The 24,180-nt window shown below is 41.0% G+C and overlaps 1 pseudogene; it reads left to right on the top strand.

Annotated features, from left to right (window-relative positions):
* Nucleotides 1-429: 429 nt before the first annotated feature.
* On the top strand, nucleotides 430-20,579 carry LOC133385260 (cytochrome P450 1A5-like; annotated as a pseudogene).
* Nucleotides 20,580-24,180: the final 3,601 nt, after the last annotated feature.

Below are 24,180 nucleotides of genomic sequence, written 5' to 3'. Positions count from 1 at the left end.
CTTTGCAGACATGTTTTTGTAGAGTGCTTAGAGGTTTTCTGCAATCAAGTAGTATATCATTTTCTTAAATAAAAATAACTAAAATGGTTTGATCCCCAGCACTCCCAGGTATGGTCGGGAAACACCCGTCCTAATTTCTGCAGAGCTGCTGCCAGACTGGGTAATATTAAGCTAGATGGAACAATGGTCCAACTCAGTATATAGCAGCTCCCTGGACTGGACATAGAAGACGTGTAAGATGACCTCCCAAGGTTTTTTTTTTTTTAATTAAAAGCATTTGGAAGCAGCACAGATCTCTGGCTCCTTAATCTAGTCCCTAGTCTAGTCCTCCCCAAAAAATCAAAAAAACCAAGGGGGAGGGAATTGGACTGGGGCTGTGACACTGGGAGAGGGGGGTTAATGACCTTCCCAGCTGCACTGTTTCTCTGATGAAAAGCTCCCTCCCCTCACACATACTCAAGCTGCTGAAAAGAGGAAGAAATAACAGAAACATTTCAGGTACCTATATATTTCTCCCCTTTTTGTGGCAAACATCCCCTTGGGGGGATTTTGATTGGTGAAATGATCACCTTAATAATTGCAATATATAATTTTGCACTGATAGATTATAAATTATATCTCAATTTCAGCAAAGCTTTTGAAAAAGTATCCTATGATATTCTGATTAGCAAGCTAGCTAGTGGGTTGGATGGAAAAACTAGAATCGTACTCAAAGAATGCTTATCAATGGTACCTTCTCCAACTGTGGGGAGATAACGAGCGGAGTACTGCAGGGCTTGGTCCTGGGCCCAGTGCTCTTCAGTGACTTGGATGAGGAGGTGCAGGGAATGCTTGTCAAATCTGAAGATGATACAAAATTGGGAGGGATAGTTAATAACCCGGAGGACAGAAACAACATTCAAAGAGATCTTGATAGGCTGGAGCATTGAGCAGAAAACAACAGAATGAAATTTAATAGAAATAAGTGCAAAGTTCTACATCTAAGAAAAAGAAACCAAATGCTCAGTTGTAAGATGGGGGATACTTGGCTCAGCAATACTACACACAAGAAGGATCTTGGAATTGTTGATAACAAGCTGAACAGTATAAGCCAGCCTTTCCCAACTAGTGGGCCACCAGATGTCGTTGGACCACAATTCCCATCTTCCCTGACCATTGGCAATGCTGGCTGAGGCTGATGGGAGTTGTGGTCTAACAACAACATCTGGTGGCCCACTAGTTGGGAAAGGCTGGTATAAGCCAACAGTACGATGTGGCTGCAAAAAATGGTAAATGCTATTTTAGGATGCATTGACAGAAGTATAATTTCCAAACTGTGTGAAGTACTAGTTTCCCTTTATTCAGCACTTGTTGGCCTCATCTTGAGTACTGCATCAATTTCTGGACACTGCACTTTAAGAAGGATACAGACAAACTGGAACAGATTCAGAGGCAGGCAACAAGGATGATTGGGGACTGGAAACAAATCTCTATGAGGAGAGACTAAAAGAATGGGCATGTTTACCTTTGAGAAGAGAAGACTGAGGGGAGATATCACAGCACTCTTCAAGTACTTCAAAAGTTGTCATACAAAGGAGGGCTAGGATCTCTTCTCAATCATCCCAGAGTGCAAGACGCAGAATAACGGGCTCAACTTATAGAAAGCCATATTTGGACTGAACATCAGGAAAAACATCCTAACTGTAAGAGCAGTACAACAAAGGAACCAATTACCTATGGGAGTGGTGGGCTCTCTAGCACTGGAGGCATTCAAGAGGCAACTGGACAGCCATCTGTCGGGTATGCTTTAAGTTTGATTCCTGCATTAAGCACAGGGTGGACTTGGTGGCCTTATAGGTCCCTTCCAACTCTACTTTTCTATGTTTCTAAGTGTAAGATCTTTAAAATATTTATCACATGGCTATGTTATACGATAAATATGTTTATACTATAAGCATCCTACAGGCATATTAATAAGATATCACTATATTTTAAAGATGTTAAATGTATTCTTGAGAAATAAAAAGCACAATTTGTAAACTATTAAAATGAAGCCCTCACTTCCTCAGTGCCATTTTGAAAAGCAGAATGCTGGTTAGGAATCCTCTATTAATAACCCTATTATGGTAATCTGTGCTATTCAACATTTTAATGAATATATATAAGTGACTTGGATGAAAGTAGAAGGGATGCTTATTAAATCTGCCAATGTGCTGAAGCTGGGATGGATAGCTAACACCATAGATGACAGAATCAAGATTCAAAATCAGCTTGACAGTCTGGAACACTGGTTTGAAACCATCAAACTGAAATTCAGTTGAGATAAATGTAAAGTTCTGCATTTAGGTGAATTCCCCTCAAAAAATAAAAATCAAAGGCACAAGTATAAGATGCAAAACACCTAGCTTGGCATATAAAAAAGAGCCAGGTATCTTACCACTGATCACAATTTAAACATAAGTCAGCAATGTGGTGCAGATGCTAAAAAACTTAATGCAATCTTAGGCTGCTTTAACAAAAGTAGGGATGGGGTTCGCTAGCTGGATCCTATCCATTTTCATTCCAACAGTCCGGCTTTCAGTACCGATCCGCCATTTTTTTGTTCCCATTTGTTTTTGCAATTGCCGATCAGCTGATTTTTTAAAGCAAAAAATAATAATGTAATTTCTAACGAAAATGCTTATGAAAATGCTTGCTCTGTAGGTGCTTGTTCCACTCCCAACCCCCGAAAATTAACAAAAGAAAGAGAAATGAGTATGAGTATGAGCAGTTAAGGATGTATCAGCTTAGAGGAAAGCCAATTACTGAGACAATTCGTAGTGGAATTTTTTAAAAAAACAACCCCATGCCGATGACAGCTGCGACCTGCTAGTAATAAATAAATAAATAAATAAATCAGTGCCAGTCTGAAAACACAGTGGCTTGTCGGATGATGACAAAATCCAGTAATCAGTTTGGTTAAGATATTCTCTCTCATCTCTAAATAAAAGCATAATGTCCAGATCACAGGAAGTAATAGTTTCTCTGTTCTCTATTCAACTCTACTCTGAGCTGGTGAGACCACATTGGAGAACTGTGTCCAGTTCTGAGTGCCACATTAGCCCTTTTCAGGCATTTAAAAGAATGTGCAAGGGCTCAAACTGGGCAAGGGATGCGGGTGCACATCCCCTCCCTCACATCTCCTTGTGTGCCAGTCCCTCCTCTTCAGATCTTTGCAGGATGAGCATGAAGGTCTGCTGGCAGATTCCAACCTAATCACATTTAGCCGAAAAATGGTTAGAATCTGCTCTTTGATGGAGAACCCCGACTGCACAGGATTCCTGATCATGTGGACAAATCCTTCTTCAGACCTTCACACTTGGTATGTGAAGGTCAGGAGAGGATGGGGGTGGGGAACGCATGTACACCTATCCACAGCCTCTACTTAGCTTGACCCACACACACACATTATTTTCAATATCTCAAGAGTGATATATTTAAAAGGATATTTACACACTGGAGAGTGTCCCAAGGAAGGCAACCAGAGTGGCAGCAGATCTGGAAACCAAGTCCTGCAAGGAATGGTTGAAAGAGCTGGGAATGGTTAGCTTGTACAAGAGAAGATTAAGGGGGAGAACTGATAGCAGTGTTCAAATAGCTCAATGGCTGTCATGCCGAAGGTGGAGCAGACTTGCTCTCTGTTTCTCCGCAGAGCTAGGCTAGAAATGGCAGGATTGTATCCTCCACTGAACAGGGGTAGGATTGGATGACATCCAAGGTGCCATTCTATGAATCAAGGCAATGATTTTTTTCACCCTAAAGCACAGGTCCCTTCAATGCCTGCCTTTTTCTTTTTTGAAGCAACTGGTAAAACACCCAGCTCACATCAGCCAAGATATTAAGATACATAAGGCAGTTATAAAGTTACAATAAAAGGTTAATTTTCAACATCTGTTCATGCCCATTGCATCTAGGATAGTGCTGTTCAACATTTAATAACATAAAAACACACATTAATATCACAAATCCTCTGATCTACATAATTAGGAGATAGGTGTTCTTAACTGATGTCTATTCCTGATGGGTAAACTTGTTGATCATCTGCCCAGCCAACTTTTTCCAAGCTACCCAGCTGTCACGCTGCGGAATGTTTGCTGAATATCTGCTAAGTCAACTCTTTTCAGAAAGATATTTGGATACACAGCGGCCAGCTAGATGCCTCTGGAAAGCTGGCAAGCAGAACAACGATGTAGAACTCTTGTTTTATTCCGTAAACTAAAAAGCTTTGACCCTTTTAGCCCCATCTTCCTGTTTTAGTTACCTTTCTCTATATACTTTGCCTAGGTCCAGTATGAGTTTTCAGGATGTGTTTATAAAAGAAGAGGGTTAAATCCAGTTTGACAGTGTTTAGTGGAGACAGCAACAGGAAATGTATAGATGTCTATTATCATTAAATTGTAACAAGTATAGTTTTTCTTCTTTACGATTATGTACGCATTTCTTGTTATCCTGTTTGTTTCATCCTATGAAAACCCATGCAAGGACACAATTAAATGTGATATGGGAGATCTATGAATAGCATTTCCTGTTTTTTTAAGTAGCTAGAGCCCCCTTCCTCCATCAGATTGGGACTAACCTCCTCCCCCATGACATTTTTTTATTAACATTGTCCCCTGAAACTGTGTTTGCTGGGGGGGGGTTTCATATGGGTACATATAAGTTTCCTCCTGCAAAATGTGTGTGTTTGGAGGGGAGGGGAGGGTTCTAATTCGGTTCAGGGGGGAAGAGTTGAACCCTCCTCCTCCAGTGTCATAGTCCCAATCTGATTCAGGGATTATCACAGCAGTTAATGATGTTTTGTTGTTGTTTTTTAACTGGGGATCATAATCATATTTCTCCCATGTCACTTCTCATTTGCTTCCAATTCAGTGTACTGTACTGTGTAGCAATAGCAGTGTATATATCATGCTATTAGGATTGCCCACATGCAGCTACCAAAATTTACCAGGTGCAGCTTTTTCTAAACTTAACATGCAGTGATGAAAAAAGCTTCACTTGTTGAATATCTGCCTAACTACTGCTGGGAAAAACACTGGAACTGCCAGAAACCTACTAATTGAGAGTGCGCCTCCTCAGAATGCCTAAAGTGGCTGAGTGCTGGCTTTGTGCCTGAAGCTTCCCAACAACCCATCTGAATCCAGAGTGAAAATTTGGTTTTTTTAGATATACCTTTCTATGAACTGAATCTATGGTCAGTTCACAGTTTTATAAATTCATGAGCAGCTACAGCCGTGCAGTGGGGGAAAACAAGTGTGAATTGAGTTGCAAATGGAGAGATAATGGTCTTGCCAGCAAGGTGCAGTTACAGAGTGACTGTGGTTCTGTCTGTATATAGAATCTCCGTGGCGCAGAGTGGTAAGCAGCGGTAACGCAGCCGAAGCTCTGCTCATGGCCAGAGTTCGATTCCAACAGAAGGAGAAAGTTGAATCTCTGGTAAAAGGGGTCGAGGTCCACTCAGCCTTCCATCCATCCATGGTCAGTAAAATGGGTACCCGGCATATGCTGGGGGGTAAAGAAAGGCCGGGGAAGGAACTGGCAATCCCACCCCATATATATGGTCTGCCTAGTAAACGTCGCAAGGCGTCACCCTAAGAGTCGGAAATGACTCGCACTACAAGTGCGGGCACACCTTTACCTTTTAGAGTTGGAAGGGGCCTATAAGGCCATCAAGTCCAACCCCCTGCTCAATGCAGGAATCCAGCTCAAAGCATTCCCGACAGGTGGCTGTCCAGCTGCCTCTTGAAGTACTCCAATGTTGGAGAGCCCACCACCTCCCTAGGTAATTGGTTCCATTGTTGTAATGGTCTAACATGAATTTTTTCCTGATGTTCAGTTAAATCTGGTTCCCTGTAACCGGAGGCCATTATTCTGTGTCCTGCCATCTGGGACGATTGAGAAGAGATCCTGGCCTTCCTCTGTGTGACAACCTTTCGAGTACTTGAAGAGTGCTATCCTATCTCCCATCAATCTTCTCTTCTCAAGACTAAATATGTCCATTTCTTTCAGCATCTCCTCATAGGGCTTTGTTTCTAGTCCCCTGATCACCCTTGCTGCCCTTCTCTGAACCCATTCCAGTTTGTCTGCATCCTTCTTAAAGTGGGGTGTCCAGAACTGGATGCAGTGCCGAACAGAAGGGAACTAGTACTTCACACGATTCGGAAACAATGCTTTTGTTAATGCAGCCTGAAGTAGCATTTGCCTTTTTTGCAGCCACATCACACTGTTGGCTCATATTCAGCGTACGATCAACAACATTTTCAAGATTCTTCTTGCATGTAGTATGGCTGAGCCAAGTATCCCCCATCTTATAGTACTAGTCACACTTTGGTCTACACCTGGCTGATGACAGGATACTGCTGGCTCTGACTTCTCTCTCTGCAGAAGTTAAATATCTATACACTAAAATATAGAACATATGATGGAATCAACACTGTGCTAACCAAGAATAAGGAGTAATTGGGTACAATATATGATCGTAGGGCTCATCCAGATGATTGTAAAATGTGTGACATGATCACTTTGTGTTTTCATTATTTTTCGGTCGTCCATATGATGCAGCGCGCTTTTGCGCATTTTCGTGCGGTTAAATCCCCTCCTGCAATACCGCAAATCATGTGATTTGCTTTTTTAAACTGGGAATCATCCGCTGTACATTCAGGCGCTCAGATGCAATACCGCGGACTTTACAGCTGTGGGCGTTTGATGGGCGGTCCTTGGGCGGTTCCCCATATCCCTGCCCTCATTCTCAGCCAATCACGTATTTCCTCTGTTGCGCATGTGCATGAATGTCTGGGGAAAGCCCAGGAAAAAGCAACCTATCAGAGCAATGGTGTGGTGTTGCCCCCCCCTGCAACTTCTACTGCACAGATGCAAAACAGCACATTTGCGCAAAAGCAGCAACAGCGGTTAATTTTTAGCCAGCCTGCAAACTGGGCAGCCGCTCAGGGTGAGATCTGCAATTGTGGTTGTTTGTAAACTTTTTTGTGCCGCCGAGCCGCATAATGGTCCGGGGCTGAACTCTGCAGTGAATGAGCCCAAGGGTTACGGGGGGATTCGCCCGGCGATTACAAGCACTGATCCCTTGCACTGTCCACAATCCTTCTGGATGGTCAGGGGCACCTGGAGATACCCCCCGGCCGGCGCTGCTCCAGAGTGGTGAGCAACAAGGAACTCCATTACAGCCACTTACTACCATACCATCAGGAAATTCAAACTTTCACGCTCGTACGTTCAAGCGCATGCGCCTTGTTGTCCTTTATTGCAAAGGGGGAGAGGAGCATACATCATATTTTTGTGGACCAATTGGCTGATGGGGGGAGTGTTATGGGCGGAGCTGGGAAAAAGCGAGAAGAAGTACGGGTCCTCTCGCTGCGTGTGTGGGCGCAAAAAAAGCAGTTTTTTATTGGGAAAGAGTGAACAAACAGGCAAAGTGAGGACTGTCAGATGATGAACCGGATATGGAAAGCGTGGATTATCCCGCTCCATTTGGATGAGCCCGTAAATTCCAACCCTAGAATTACTAACCCAGGAGTAAGCCCCATTGAATTCATTAGTGGCATGGATTGTGTTGTTGAAGAGGCAAGCACACGTTTTGCACCATGCTCCTCTATCTCTTCGTCATTTCCTTTATTTTAATGCACCTTTTATTTGCCACTGGCTCCAATTCTGCCCTTTGGGCTGAGAATTGTAGGGGCACAGCGTTGGAGATTCCTTGGCAGTTTGTTATGGAAACAAAGGTCTGTGAAAGGCTGTGAGATGCGTTAAAGACGTTTGCCGATAGGTGGCCATAATAAGGCCTTTGCTTGCCCTTGATTCGCCATTAAACCTGAGAAGATTGGCTTCAATAACTTCGCCATTTAATTTCTAAGAAGGCACATGCCAAAGTTAGTAGGAAGCCATGGCCTCCATCTTGGGATCCCTGCCCTGGCTCCCCTCGTATGTGGACAGCCTGTGATCACGGTGGTGGAGAAAATAACACTCTGCACATGCTCAGAAATGCTCTCACTTTTTACTTTCTTGTTCATTACAGGGCTGCATCAGGTTCCTGCTTTACCTCCTAAAGCTTTGGTCCTGCAGGCATCCAATCCTCCCCACTAGCAAGAAGCCCCGCACAACGGAGAAGGGAGGAAAGCGTTATGGTGGCGGGCCTGCCGGCATGGGGAATCTGAAGGTGGGGCTTAGAGCTCCCTGGTGGAAGCCTCTGGGAGCGCCAGGGCAGGTGGCGGCAGAGGGTCAGCATTCCTGGGTGCGCCCCCCCCCGTGCAAAGAGCATGAAGAGCCCGGGGCGACGGGGATCAGTCAAGCCAAGCACCGTAGGAGTTGACTTGCAATAGGCAGCTGTTCTGCTGCATCCAAGGGCAGGTAAACTGTGGCAAAGAGGAGCTTGCTTACAGCGGTGAGGTTGGTGGGCTAAGCAAGCGGCAACTCTCCGTTGCACAGTTGGATTGATTTTTCTGCAGAGGGCTTCGCTCCTGTGCTCTCTGCACTCGTTGCACCGGGTTTTGCCAGCTGGGTGTGGTCGGGGTGAGGGAGCAGCTTTTCCCTTTTAGTTATGGGAAATAAAAATGCATGAGAAAGCTAAGCATTAATTTGATTTTCTAGAAGGTTTTTTAATGGCAACTTTTTTTAAAAAAGTGGCCTTTGAGTATCTGCAGAGTCCCTTTATGTCATCTCTGAGCAGATCTTTGCAGGCTGCCATGAAATCACAATAAAGGGCATGCAACTTTTTTCCAGCAGCTTGGACCTCGTCGTAAAGGAAACATATTTATGCTCCATCCTGATGGAGGCGTATTTGGCCCATCTCTTGTATGGCAGATGCAAAAAGATGCTGGGCAAGGCTCGCACATTTTCTAATCGGTTGTTGCTTCTGGTTCTGTTGTGTTCCTGATGGTTCCGATTTCTCCTCTACAAGATGATCACGTTCAGAAGAGGATGCGCTCTGAGCAAGTCCTGTCCCACAACCACTGTTATTTTTACAAATATCCTAGGTTCACAGCCAGCCAGAAATCTCTTAAATTGTGAGATTATGAAGTGTTTCAAGAGAGGGTGATGTACTCAGTGTTGCTGTTGTAATATATATACAGAAATAGCACTTTTGAAGATATGCAGAATGCCTTTCCCTCATTAATGAGTGACTGCAACCAGCCCTCATAGGTATAGATTATATCAGCCTTTGCCAACCTGATCCCCTCTAGATATTTTGGACTTCCGCTCCTGCAGCTCCAGGCAGGGAGAGTGTAAGGCTGGTGAAGTCTTAATTATAGAGTGCAAGCAGTGTGGAAGCCAAGACAATGGGTCGCAGAAGAAGGAGGATTGTTCCTGCCCAGGGGACTTTACTCCCTTTGTTAGAGACCAAAAAACAGACAGACACCACCATCCAAAAACCCAGATGCCATGCTAAGAACACTTTTTTTGTATGTCTTGTGGATGTCTGGTATTCCAGTGCAGAAGAGACACAATTATAATAGTGTACATGTTCTGCCCAATATAGAAAGGGGAAATGCAAAATAACTGATTTAAGCATCAGTTGTGAAAAATGCTTAAATACATTCCTATCTTCTCCAACCCTGATATTTCTATATTGGGAAACATTTAGCTGGATGTAAAAACTAAAAATTTCTAACTCCAGCTCTTTAGAGGAAGACTTTAGAGGAGATTTAAAAACTTGTTTATAAAAGGCTTGCGCCAACCAATGAGTTATCCAGAAATACTGTTCCTAACTTCAGATTCATCACATGCCTCTTCACCATTCAGGTTGTGGGAGTGAAGCCAAGGCTTCTTCCAGGCATTCTACATCAAGGAAGGGAAAGTTTGCAGTAAACAATTTAAGCTTTAGGGATAGAAGCAGGGAAACCACAACTTTGTTCAAAGCGCACACCATGCATAAGCAATTTATTACAACACTACCATAAATATTTAGGTTTCACATTCAGTTTAAGTCATTGTCAAGACGCAGACTTCTACCCCCTGAAATAAAATAATGAAATGTTTTGAGTTTTGTTAGAAAATACCTTGGGATGAATTTGCCACTTCATAACTTCATCTCATTCCATTTCAACGGAAACTAGGTTTCTGTTTTGTTTGCACATATTCTCTAATGAATTAAGCCAGATATTATGGCCTCCCTCTTTGTTCTGATGTCTTCCTTACAAGATGGTCACTTTCAGGAGGGGGTGGACGGTGGGCTTTCCCCCCCCGACTCCCAGCAAATCCTGTTCCACAATTGCTTTCTCCAAACATCCCCCTTGTGGCTTGATTGGCAATTGTGAAGGGCCAGTTGATTGCATTCTTTGGAGCTAGGACTAGATCCAGCCCACCAGTTGGAGATCCCTGGTCAACTTTCTTTTATGGAACAAAGGGGAGGCTATGGGCATGTTTAGATGGCCAACCCCTGGATTAATAAACCAAGATATGGATGAGCCCCAGTACCCCCACAGAGCCCTTTTGCTACTGCTTTGCTTTTTGCTTCCCTTAAGCACAGAGATGGGGGGAACGGAAAAATGGGGGGGGGAGCTTGGGCCCCAGCGTTTTCCAAAGCCTTTTTTTGTTTGTTTTTTCTGAAAAATTGAAAAAAAATAATTATGATATGTGAAAGAGTATAGAAGCTTGTTTCAACTCAGGCAAACTTCAGTTTTAGAAGTCAGTGATAAAAATGATGACAAATGAAAAATCGGAAGTAGAAACTGAGACTGATTACATTTCATGTAGTATTCAATGAGACTTAGTTTTCTATCCTCTTTCTCTTAGATGGAAATGAGTGCTTTATCTCTGTTTGACACTATGGAGGACTATAGGAGACATAATTTCCAGAATTTGTGATTTTTTTTGCTGTGACATTGATGGCTTCTCCTGTTTTTATTATTATTATTTGCCTGCTTGTCATAAACTGGGAAAATGAAAGAGATGCTAGGTTCCTTACAGTTTAGCAGCTTGTAGCTCAATTTGCAACAAAATTTTAATTTTTTTAAAAAAAGTAAATTCGTAATTACTGTCTGAATAAACTGTACTTTGAATATACTACACATGATAATTTAATGGCAAACTAAATTATACATGATACATTTTATGTTCCTAAAGTAACAAAGTGACTTTGGATTTGTAAAAGGTGCTAAACAATTAAGTATAGCATATTTCCCCATTTTCCCCAACATTTCAGTTTTTTTCTCCAGAAAACTACATTTTTCCCCCATGGCTTCAAAATTTCTGGAACTTTTACCTCTCTACTTTAGCAGAGAAACAAACAAGGAACTTGCAGTTAACTATAGCTTCCTGTTATCTGTGAACCATGTACCATGGCTTCCAAACAAGCCAGGATTCATAAGTCAACTTTTTTGCCAAAGGCAAGAACCCATCTTTACACCACATGATGAAAAATAGTACTTATGAGCATATGCAAAATGCCTTTCCTTAACGAGCAATTATATTTAGTCTATGCATATCTTGGGGAATGAGTTCCAGAGACACTTGAGCCTCCTTGTGAAAATGAATGATTGATGATTAATTAACGCTGTGGAAGTGCACATCCGACTCACCAATTTTGTTTGCACATAGTACTGGCTATTTTTTAAATGATGTTGTGTATGCATTTATATATCACTTACATGCCAAAATGACTTCTAAGTGGTTTACAAAATCAATTATAAAATCCATACATAATTAAAATACCCAATAAAAATCCCCATCAAAGTGTTAAAAACACCCATAATTAAAATTAACAATAAAGTAAGCCAGTTAAAAAGCATAACAATTAAAATAGTTTAAAAAAACTATTAAAACAATTAGATCAGGAAGTTCAAGTTCAGGGAAATGGTTGCCTAAACAGGTGTGTCTTCAAGAGCTGGTGGAATGCCAATACTGATAGAGCCTCTCATATTTCAACTGACTATAATCCATGGATAGATAAATCAGCCTGCGTATGAGCTGTGCAGCTAGAGCACTCCCAACTTTGCTTCTCCCTTCCCATGGTGGGGAAACAAACCATGAAACAGCTGACTTAAGAGCTCCTGGTTTGTTGAAATTAGCACAGGCTAATTTCTCTAGTGATGGATGTAGCATAATTGGTTGGATTTATAATAAATCTATATTAGAATTTCAACTATATTGTCTCTACAGAAATTTTAGAACTACTAGTCCAGGAATCTCAATGCTGCTTAAAAGACCTCAGATTTGATTTATTTAAATAACTAAAAAATATTCCACTGCAAATTTATCATCAGTCCTCATGTCTACAAACTGTTTAAAAAAATACAGAGAGACCCTGGATTGCAGCTGGATTGAATGCTGCATATTATTCATATCTGTGTTAGTGAAAAAAGAATGGAAAGTATGCTTTGTTCTTAAGGTGGCTTCTCACTTTAGCTATCAGGTCGATATTTTCAGTGCTTCCACTTCATGGCATGTTTTGTAAAGTCTTTTTCTCTTAGGAGCAGCTGTAAGTGCAAAAGCTTTGCATGCACATATGAAAAGAATGCCACTATATATTTGCTCATGTGTGCTTCTTAAATGTAAATAAAAGCATGACTACTAATTCAGATAGAAAATGCACCTTTAGAAAGGATTTGTAAGCATGTGCTTATCTGTAAAATAAAAACCTTTGCCTGTGCTCCAGACAATGTAATATCTTACAACTTACCAAATCTGTTATGTAGGTTTGGCTGTGTAAGTACAAAGAGCTGTTTGCATCTGGAAGATTTTATATTGCACCTGCACACATTCAAAATTAGTGTTCAGTAGAAAATTGGTATGTACGTAAAATAATAAAAAAGAAAAGATTACTAAGTGCAAATATGACTTCTGTAGATTATGAAGGAGAAAGATGCATCCTATTGGACATAATTCATTGTAGGGATGCTTCCAGATGGGAGCTTAATTGTGCAAATCATTCATTCACATATTGCAAAGAGGTCACTGGTAAAGCTTTTAACATGGATTTTCCTTGGAAAGGGTAAATGCAGAGTAATGAGGGGTATACATTGGTATTTTGATGCCAATTACATAATGGTGATACTGCAAAAAGCTTGCATGCATGAGCAATATCGATCCCATGATAAGTACCCATCTGGAGGTACCCTATGGCTGCTGGCTGGGTCTCATGAGACATTTGGCCCTGGGGAATCTTTGCTGTGCTCACCAGCAGATATTTAGACACTTCTAATTCATTGACTAATAATATGCTATCATTTAAGAGACAGAATTGTGTTGGGATCCTTGTAGAAAACTTCAAAATTAGAAGTGCATGATACTTTGCCATGTGCTTGGGAGCCTTCGGCTCATTAGGGAAAAATAGTGGTTTTATTTTATGAGGGCAAGATTGTGGTATTTCTGATAGATGTAGAGATGTGCTTTCATCCTATGATGGCAACCTGAGAACCTCTGAAACTTTGATTACAAGGAAGATGCAAAAAACCTTGAGATAAGGAGCCATGAAACAAATACATTCTACTGTGTGAAGGGATGCTGAGGTGCAAAATGTTTTACTGGAAATCTACATATCTACACACATCTACAAGAAGCGATTTTTATAAAGTAGGTTCAGTTTCTGGCGCGTTCTTTTTCAGGTACTTTCATTTCCGAAAATGAATTTTGCAACTGAAGACGTGTCCTTTTCAGAGGCTGGCCGACCTGACATGCACACCTTTTCATTTTTTGCCCATGGAGAGAGCCTGTCATTTTCTGTGAAGTATGGAGAAAGCTGGAAGCTTCAGAAGCAAATTGCCAGCAAAGCTTTAAGGTCCCTCGCCAAATCAGAAGCCCAGTCCTCAACTTGCTCTTGTCTTCTCGAAGAGCATGTTTGCGCTGAAGCTTCAGAACTGGTAAAAACCTTTGTGGAGCTCTCAAAAGAGAGTGGTAGCTTTGACCCTGCCACCGCCACTACCTGTGCAGTTGTGAATGTTGTCTGTGCCCTCTGCTTCAATATGAGGTACGACCATAATGACAAAGTTTCTGAGTGTGATTAAGCTAAATGATGATCTTGTAAAAGAAACGACTGCCTTCAATCCAGCTGACTTTATACCCTGCCTTCGTTACCTTCCGCTGCCCGCTGCCAAGATTGTGCATGAGTTTTATGGAAAGTTCAATGACTCATTGCACAGCGTGTAGAAGACCATTATACCACATATGATAAGGTAAGCTTTCAACAGTAGAGGTTGAAAACACACAGCAGGCTTGTTCAGATAACTTGTTCATATCACTACACACTGTGAGATTATGAGCATCAAAATGTGAATAAATAAATGCTGTATTTTTCAGTTCAAGCATATTTCTATACATTGGAGGAGCAGAATGGCAATTTAGCTCAGCTTTCTCATTTAAACATTCCTATATTTCTGAACATGCAGGCACTCTAACTGGTTTCCCTAACAGCTCAAGAATATTTGTTTCCCCACAAAATATTTTAAAATTTATTTTTAAAACATATCCTACTCTTCTAAAAAATGAATCAATGTGGCCCATGTGACTAAAGGTAAAGGTGTCCCCGCACTTATAGTGCGAGTCGTTTCCAACTCTTAGGGCGATGTCTTGCGATGTTTACTAGGCAGACAGTATATATGGGGTGGGATTGCCAGTTCCTTCCCCGGCCTTTCTTTACCCCCCAGCATATGCCGGGTAAATTCTCTATACTTGATTGCTGCAGTATTGTACTTTCGCACCTTCGGTGCATATAGAGTTTTGAGCAACTATATCCCCTGATGAAAGCCCTTGATGGGCTGAAACGCGTTGGGCATTTTATACTATAAACTATTTCTTCAAAGAATTTATACAATAAATACATTAAAACTCCCTCCTTAGGCATTCAGGGTTCACACCCTTTTTTTTCTGCACGTCTGTATTTACCCCCTCAGGTGTTCTGAATAGAAGGAATGTTGCATAACAGTTCTTGGCTCAAAAAACGTAACAAAGTACTTTTGAAATGTGTGACTTGAGGAAATACATTTTGAAATGCAATTTTTCATATACATTAAAACAAATCTCACAGGTTAATGAGATCTGTGGAGTCCTATGTAAGAGTGGAAGAATGTAATACCATTGTATTAGCAAGAGAAATATCATTAACAGTTTTCTCCTGTCTATATTTACTTAGGGCAATGGCTTACTCCCAAGTCAGTGTTTATAGGATTTATTGCTATTCTTAGCATAATTAACCATTGATACTTGCTATTTTCCCAAATAAATTTTATCCATAGATTCCAAAGCCATTGACTTGGCTGGGAGGAGAAGTAACCAGATAAGATTCCCTGCATCATGTGGAATTAAAACAAATAGTTGGTTGCCAAGTACAAAATGATTAGATGAAAATAGCATCAAGGGTTTTGTTTGTTTCCTTTAGAACCATCTCAGAGACATCACTGATGCTCTGATTAGTGTAAGCAATGAAAAAAGAGCGGATGGGAAAGCTGCAGCCTTATCTAATCAGAAAATAATAGTCACTGTCAATGACATCTTTGGAGCTGGTAAGTACTAAACATTTAACTGCTCTGAGACTTTTAAAACATGACCCTTAAAGTACAGTTGCCTGTTGTAGACATCAGACCTTTCGGGTAGAGAAGATGTGAAAGGTTTGTGAGGACCAGAAAAAGGCACCTATTTGTGTTGCTGGACTTATAACTACTGAGTTGTTTTTTTTAAAAAAAACATGGTTGATTTCAGTCTTTCTGCACCAGTATCTTCCAGCCTGGTCCATATGGATGGATTTTGTGTTGAAGTCAGCATGGATACACTTTTACAAAGTATGTTAAATTGGTTCAACATCTAGGGATGTATTCAGCTAAGTCCTACTCAGAGCAGACCCAGTGAAATTAATGAGCCTAAGTTGGTCATGTCCATTAACTGGTTTTCAGTATCAACCATCTCAGACCCTACAACCGGCAGGCGAGGCCTTGTTGGCGATGTTGCCACTGAGCGCTGCCTGCTTGGTGATGACCCATGACAGAGCATTTTCAGTAGTGGCTCCCCATTTGTGGAATACCCTCCCCAGTGAGGTGCGTCTGTCTCCATCACTGTTAATTTCCAGGAAGAAAACATCCCTATTTACTCAGGCATTTGATGGCTGAAGAGGACTGTTCCTGGTAACCTGAAGATCACTGATGAGCCAATGTTTTTAGCTGTGTTTAAGAATATTTTAAACTGAGTTTTAGAATGTTTTTAATTGCAGTTGTGCTTTGGAATGTTTTAACTTTTTAAATATTTTTTCTTCTTTTAAATATTTGTTTATGTTTACGCCCTGGGTTCCTTCAGGAGGAAGGGTGGGATATAAATTAAATAATAATAACAACAGTAATCAATAATTATAATAATTCCATCAGTGGGTACATTCCCCAGTAGCACTAGCATTGACCACCGCAGAACACAACTCAGCATTATCTACTATAAAATTCAACATGAAAAATACTGTAAATCTGAACACATCTTGGACCATTGACCAGACCAGCAGTAGCAGAAGTGCAAAATTGGCTGTTAAAATGGCATTTACTCTAAATTTCACCTAAAATGGATATGGGACCTGAGTTTAGCATTCTGTTAAATGAAATGCTGGCCTGAAATGGAGGGACCTGATTACTGAAATTTGCATATATACTCCATCCTACAAAGCCCATAACACATTGCAACTGTGGAGGAAATGCTTATACATGACTGAGCAAAGTGTTCAGGCATGGAATTATCTAGGATTTGTATTTAAATGAACAATTAGTAGTTACTATTATTTTTTTTTAAAAAGTCAGAATATAAAGGTCTGGTAAATTTTGGATGGAAATGTATGGATTCTGGTCCAGGACAAGGAGCTTCATGATATAATATATCTTGGGGTTGGTATATGGTAACTACTATGGATTTCAACATATAAAAATACCAAAGTGTTGTGTGTAAAGCCCTAATTTAACTATCATATAATCCTAATGCATAATTTCTTTTGTAGGTTTTGGTACACTGTCATCATGTTTGCAGTGAATATTTCTGTACTTGATAAGCAATCCAGAAATTCAAACAAAAATTCAAGAAGAAATTGGTAATGTTCTTGATAGAATTAAAAAGATAAACAAGACTGAGGCACTTAGTTGTAGTGATGCACATTGCATCAAACATGCTCGGTTTTGGTCCTTGCAGATACAAAGATTGGACTAAAACCACCAAGGTTTAATGATCGAAAAACACTACACTACACAGAAGCTTTCATCAATGAATTCTTTAGGCACACCTCCTTTCTGCCGTTCACTATTCCTCACTGGTAAGAAGCAGAGCTGGACAGTGGGTTTGTTTAAATGCAAGCAAGTTCTGCCGGCATGTCTATGTCAAGTTTTATGTGGTACTGACATAGAAGTACCAAAGCTGTTATCTTGAGTGACCATGGTTTACAAGACAGGCCAGGGTTGGCTATGGGCATTGCAGGTAGATTAAGGTACAATGCAGTGACATGATGGGGAGGGGAATTGGTAGCTATGTGTTCTTGTTCAATGTGCATGAGATTTGTTACAATTCTGTTGAAATATATGCAAGAAAAAGGGTGAGGTTTTGTTGAGAGGGTAATTCTCCATCACTAATAACCTGGGGCTTGGCCACAGAAATATCCTGTGAATTCTGTGACCAGCAGAGTCCTGGAACCAACTTCTTTTATAAGGGGTATCCCTAGCTTATAGGTACAGGATATATTTTAGGATTAACAGTTTACGGTTATCTCAGATGTCCTATTCTGAGATCCATAGCTCAGGGGAAGAGCAGTAGTTCAGTGGTAGAGCATCTGCTTTGCCTACAGAAGGCCGCAGGTTAAATCGTTGGCATGTTCAGGCAGGGCTGGGGATATCCCCTATTTGAAACCGTGGAGAGCTGCTCCTAGTCAGCGTAGACCATTGTGGGGAACCTTTGGCCCTCCAGGTATTGCTGAACTACAAGTCCATCAGTCCCAGCAAGCCCCAGGGATGATGGGAGTTGTCATCCAGCAATAATTGAAGGGCCAAAGGTTCCCCACACCTGGTGTAGACATATTGAGCTAGGTGCACCAATGGTATTAGGCATCTTCCTATGTTATTCATCCCAAAAGCCTATACTTTGTGTATCTCCAGAGCAAATGTGAGATATTGTAAGAAAACCACCCCATATAAAATGTGTAATTCACCACCACAATGTATATCTTTAAATACATTTTTTTTTTTTGCAAGTCAAATACATTTATTTACAAAAAAGTAAGGGTATAGATGTCTTTAATGAATCACTTTGAAGCAAATAAAAAGGAATGTATGTCAAGCTTTCTGTATATTAAGGTTTGTAAAGAAGTGATGATCGCTTAACCTTTCTGGAGGAGTAGATTTCCTGTAGTCTTAGAAATAGAAATCTCATCTTGCTTCAGTTGTTGCTTGAGAGCTGGAATTCCTACTGTGCTTTAACAGGTGGTTTCGACAGCATGCCACACCAGAACAAAACAAAACTGAAAAAAACCAACAGCTTGAAGACAAGACATGGCTACCAATCCCACAGTTTGTAAATGAGACTAAGTGAAGTTTGAGGAAGAACATAAGAATATGTGGAAGAATCAGCCAAATGCAAAAAAAGGGTTGTGCGGTTGGTTGATTGGTTTTTTGTTTGGTTCATCTTTTTTTAAAAAAGAATGTTTTCCTTATACAGTCTTCCATCAGCATGAAACAGTAGATAACATTTGGCAAGCTCTCAGACCTGTAATTGGGTAAGCAGAGGTCCATAAGTCTGGTACATAATAAAGTCTAAGGGACCCTTTATGCCAACGATGATGGGGAAGGGTTATTCTTTGTGGTTACTTTTGCTTGTACAAAGGCACCATGACTATTCTAGCAGGAAGTGTAGGTCAACATGGATCAATTCTGAATCTTCTCTCTGATAGGTAGGGGCCAAGGGGTTGATCCCTCACAGTTATTTGCAGATAGTGAGATTATATGAAGTTGCTATGCAGATCTGCAAGTCAGTGGTGAGATAAAATGGTGCATGTGTGTTTTATTTCCAGTACCATCAAAGATGCCATTCTGAATGGGTACCATATTCCCCAAAAGACTTGTATCTTCATTAATATGTATCAAGTAAATCATGATGAATAAGTAGCAGGACCATTTTTTTGTAGAAAGGAAAAGGCATTATAGTCAGGGTCTGTTTTTTCCCTTGTAGTCTACTAGACATAGGTTCACTGCCTATGTTATATAGCTATTTCATCATATAGTAATGAAGTGTTTCTTATGATGGATAAGGTGTGATGGGGAGGGACCCGAGAAAGACATAGTTTTGTGGGAGTCATGGAGGGGCATTTGTTGTTGTTGTTGTTAATAATAATAATAATAATAATATCCTGCCCTTTCTTTCAGTAGAAGCTCGGGGTATTTCTGAACACTGTAGGTAGAAACTCATATTGGACCCCCACCAGATAATGTGGAGGGGCAGCACCATGCACTTGGCCTCCTGACAGAAGGATCACTGCTGCTTACCTGGCGAGAGAGTGTGTGGGGGGATGTGAGGTGGTGGTAAAGTCGATGCTGTATGGGCACTGGCACAGCACCAAACCCTGCCACCTTACCGCTTTCCCTCCCAGTAAGCAGCAGCAATACCACTTCCAGGAGCCCAGGTGCACAGTGACGTGCCTGCACCCTGGCCTCTCCTGACCCCCACCATGAGGCCCCTGGCAGTGGAAGTCATGCCTCCTCCCTGTTTGGTTACTTTACGGGCTTATTTATTATCATTAGAGGTGTTGCCTATGTTCTCCCTGGCCAGAGCACAGCAAGCCCTCCTCTCCTAGCAATGCAGGGTCCTATTTAACCATCTCCTAATGCAGGGGCGAGGAACTGTTTTTCTGTTGAGGGCTGCATTCCTTTGGGGATAATCTATCAGAGGTCCCATGAAGGCAGCAGGCAAGGGCCAAAAGTAGTAAGGGTGAGTGGGGTCAAATCCCAAAGCTTTCTTTCTTTCTGTGCCCATTTCTCTGTGCCCCACTCAACCCTTAATGTATATATGCCATGGATGGGTGCCCTAATCTCTGCTTCCTGTTTGCTTCTGAGTCTTCTTAGCAAATAAAGCTTAGTGCTATTACCAACCCATTTCCAACTCATCTCTGCATTCATGAGGAGCATTGACTTTTTCCCAGTGAAAAGTGGGCTTCTCAGAATTACAATAAAAAATCTCCAGGAGAGTTGCTTTCTTCATTGGTTACATATGCGAATCACAATGTTAAATGAAATGAAGTATCCTAAGTTGGCCGTAGCAGCTGTCTTTGCTTCCTGTATGAGTGACATTTTGCAGAGGCCTCTAAAATATGTGTGTGTTTTTTCACAACATCCTTGTGGGTAGACCCGGACTTGTTTAAACCACAGAGATTTCTGAATGAAAATGGAGAACTCGACAAGAGCTTGGCTGAGAAGGTTTTGATCTTTGGGATGGGGATACGAAAATGCTTGGGAGAAGAAGTAGCCCGCAATGAGGTCTTTGTTATCCTCACCACTGTCTTGCAACAGCTGAGGCTGGAAAAACCTCCTGAAGATCATCTAGATCTAACTCCAATTTATGGTCTGTCTATGGCACCTAAGCCATACCGAATTATAGTAGCATTGCGCACCTGATTTGAAGAAATTTGTGAAGAGGGAACAACTTTGTTTTCCAAATTTAATGATACTGCAGAATGACACAATGTAAAGTAATACATGAGCTTTGTGGGACTACAATATATCTGATAATAACCATGCTTTTTAAAATATGGTTTTTTTTAAAAAAAGTCACGCTGACTACAACACTCATAATGTGAGATGAGCTGGAGTGTGTGACCAGGCTTGTCACTAGCAAGTTGCCCCTGTATCCGTTTTCCCCTTTAGGGCAAATAGATTGAGAAGATGGACAATTGGGATAGGTGAAGGAGTTAAGGCGTATTTCCCAGCATCATGGTCCTGATGGAGAGGAGAGCTGCTTTTAACTTTAAAAACACAGGAGATTTGGATCTCCTGATATCACATCTCGTTTTGCCCTTGGTAACAAAATAACATGCCTGAATTGGACGTTGTTCCTTTCTCTAATCTTTGTCCTGTTTCCATGTTGGAAGGGTGAAAATGAGAGAAACAAGAGCCTCATGTAAACTTTATTAACTAGACTTCATTCCTGGATCTAGTGTCTGATTTCTCCCCTACCCCTCACATTCCAACATCCAGTTTGATGGGGAAAGCATGAATGATAGTCTGTCCAGATGTCAGAAGAGATGGGATGAATAGAGCAAAGGATGGGCAAGAGAGACAATGCAGATAAGAAATAATGAATCAAGGGAAATAAGAGAGGAATTGAAACTGAGAGAATCCTGTGGTGTGTAAAAAAAAAAGGGGGAGGGAGAAAGCTTTCAGTTAATTGTGAAGATAGTGGCAGCATGATGGTAACACTCTTCCAGTACTTGAAAAGTTGTCACACTGAGGAGGGCCAGGATCTCTTCTCTATCATCCCAGAGTGCAGGACACAGAATAATGGGCTGAAGTTGCAGGAAGCCAGATTTCAGCTGAACATCGCAAAAAACCTCCTAACTATTTGAGTGGTACAGCAATGGAGACAATTGCCTAGGGAGGTGGTGGGCTCTCCAATACTGGAGGCATTCAAAAGGCAGCTGGATAGGCACCTGTCCGGTATGCTTTAAGTTGGAATCCTGCATTGAGCAGGGGGTTGGACTCAGTGGCTTTTTAGGCCCTTTCCAACTCTATTAATCTTTTATTCATTCACAGATCTGGTGCCTGTGTTGTGCTGGCTGGGGCTGATAGGAGTCATAGTTCAAAACATTTGGAGGGCACCAGGCTGGCAAAGGCTGGTAATGGAATGAGGTTGTAAGGGTAGGGGTCATCATTGGCCTCATGATTCTTTTGACTCTCTTGTGTCTGTTTCCTACATTAAGGTTTTCCTATGAAGAAAAATCATTAGCAAATGGACATACTTCCCACATGCCAAGTTTCATCACTCTTGTAACATGGAAGCTATTTTAATGAAATATTAGAGCTATAATACTTTTATAAGGTATAATTACCTTACTTTTTTTTGCAAGAATCCATGATGTCTGAGGCCATTTCTGTTGCTTCTCACATGCATCTGACCAAATAGAGTGTTTTGTTAGTCTTTAAGGTGCCACAAGACTCTCGTGTTATTTTAAACTGTTTGCCTGATTATTTTACATTATCACACTGATAATTCTGAAAGTGCTTGCGAAGTCACTGAAGTTTCAATAAATAAATGACAGTGGGGCCAGCTCTATCATAGGCACCATCTGTACTATACACATAAAACACTATTATATCGCTTTTACAGTCATGGGCTCCCTCAAATAATCCTGGGAACTGTTGCTTGTGAAGGGTGCTGAGAATGGTTAGGAGACCCCTCTTCCCCTCACAGAGGTGCAGTTACCAGAGTCCATTGGGAAGTTGGATTGATTGTTAAGCCACTCTGGCAATTGTAGCTCTGTGAGGGGAATCAGGATCTTCAAACTCATACTTGACGTGTGTCAATCTAGTTGGTAGGCAAGGTGATTTTAGTTCATACTTGTAGTAGATAGGCAGAAAAATAAGTTCTGCAGCAATTTTCTTGTACACAAACAACTTGAGTCTCTTATAGTGGGACCTTTTTGCCACCTTAACTGAACTGTTACGCTTTTAAAGGCATTTCTTTATATTTTTAACTTAATCTCCACTCTTGAGTTTTTTGCCTTGTTGAACTGCTTGCACTTACCTTAACTGTCCCTGGAACTGTTGCATTCACTATGTTGAAAAGTGTGGGTAAAGAATGTTTATTACTCTGTGTATTAACTGAGAGGCATATTTCAATGTGTCTCTTTTATTTCAGTGTTGGATGGTTTGCAATTTGTAGGCTCTCTGTGCTATACTTACCGTTTTCTGTCCTCAGAACAATTTCTGTCCTTTTAGCAAAATGAGTACAGTGTTTATTTTCCTAACAAGCTTCATCAATCCATTTGGTAAAAGCATATTCCATGTACAAGAATGAACACAATGTAATTCTGAGGGGAAAAATGGCAAAATTGGTAAGAAAATAGGAAGGACATAGATGACACAGGAATATAAAGAATAAATGTTTGGATGTGGATGACAAGGACCTGTGCTTAGTTGACCTCCCTTGGGGAAAAAAACAGCAAAGTGTCTGTTAGATTGCAACTTGAGTTTGACTGTTAATGCCCTGGAAGAGGCAGTGCTTCCCTGCATGGATGGACTGTTCAGTCTATTTCCAGTCTGTGTCACTTGCATGTCTTCATTTGTAAATCCATTCTGCCCACTTTCTGCATTAATCGGATGTTTTTCTTCAAAAATTGAATTTTTAAAAATGAAAATTAGTATTTAAATATGTATTTTGAGCATGTTTTCTCACAAAATATGCAGGTCTAAATTGCCCCCTCCCCCCAAAAAAATCTATTTTTAAATGTGTGTGGTCCTTTTTTTGAGCCAAGAACTGAAACCCAAAATTTGGAGAAATTTTGGATAACAATGTTCTAGTTTGCATATTAGTCCAGGAGATGTGGATTGGATCAGGTCACACTGCATTCACAAAGTTTGGGTTCCTCAAGTATCCCTACAGGTTCAGAGTCTGGTAATTGGGAGTCTAAGCAGAGGCCAGATCCATGAAAGGATCATGTTTAAGATTTTCTGCAGCATGTGGTTCTGACATGTCTTTTGAAATGGAAAAACCAAAAATGACACTAGTGATGTGTGGAATGGCAACATTCTTTGCACTTAGACCATGGCAATGAAAATTGAATACATTTCATCTAGAACTGTGCACACCTAGAACAGAGCTGAAAGTCACCTCCTCTACCATCATGTACTGCAGAGAGTAGAAAAGACCAGATGCATCAAAGACTATTTCTTGTGCAAGTAGGCCCAGCACCATGGTGAGCAGGACAGGAATCTTCCTATTTTCCACAGTGCAGATAACACTTAGCCATTCTGACCAGAGAAATTTTCAAACATCCTAAACATCTAGTCCAGAATCTTGTTCCCAACAGTAGCCAGCCAGATGTTTTTGGGAGTCCCACAAGTAGGACATGACAGCAACAGTCCACTGTTGTTCCAGCAACTGGCATCCAGAGACATGATGCCTCTGATCATGGAGGTAATAAAGCTATCACAACAAGTAGCCATTTATAAATTTTATCTTCTGTTAATTTATCTAAACTGCTTTTAAAGCTGGTAGCCA

This window comes from Rhineura floridana, chromosome 1, assembly GCF_030035675.1.
Source record: "Rhineura floridana isolate rRhiFlo1 chromosome 1, rRhiFlo1.hap2, whole genome shotgun sequence".
Lineage (NCBI taxonomy): Eukaryota > Metazoa > Chordata > Lepidosauria > Squamata > Rhineuridae > Rhineura > Rhineura floridana.
Note: the sequence above shows the minus strand (reverse complement) of the source record. Positions and strands in the feature narration are given on the sequence as shown.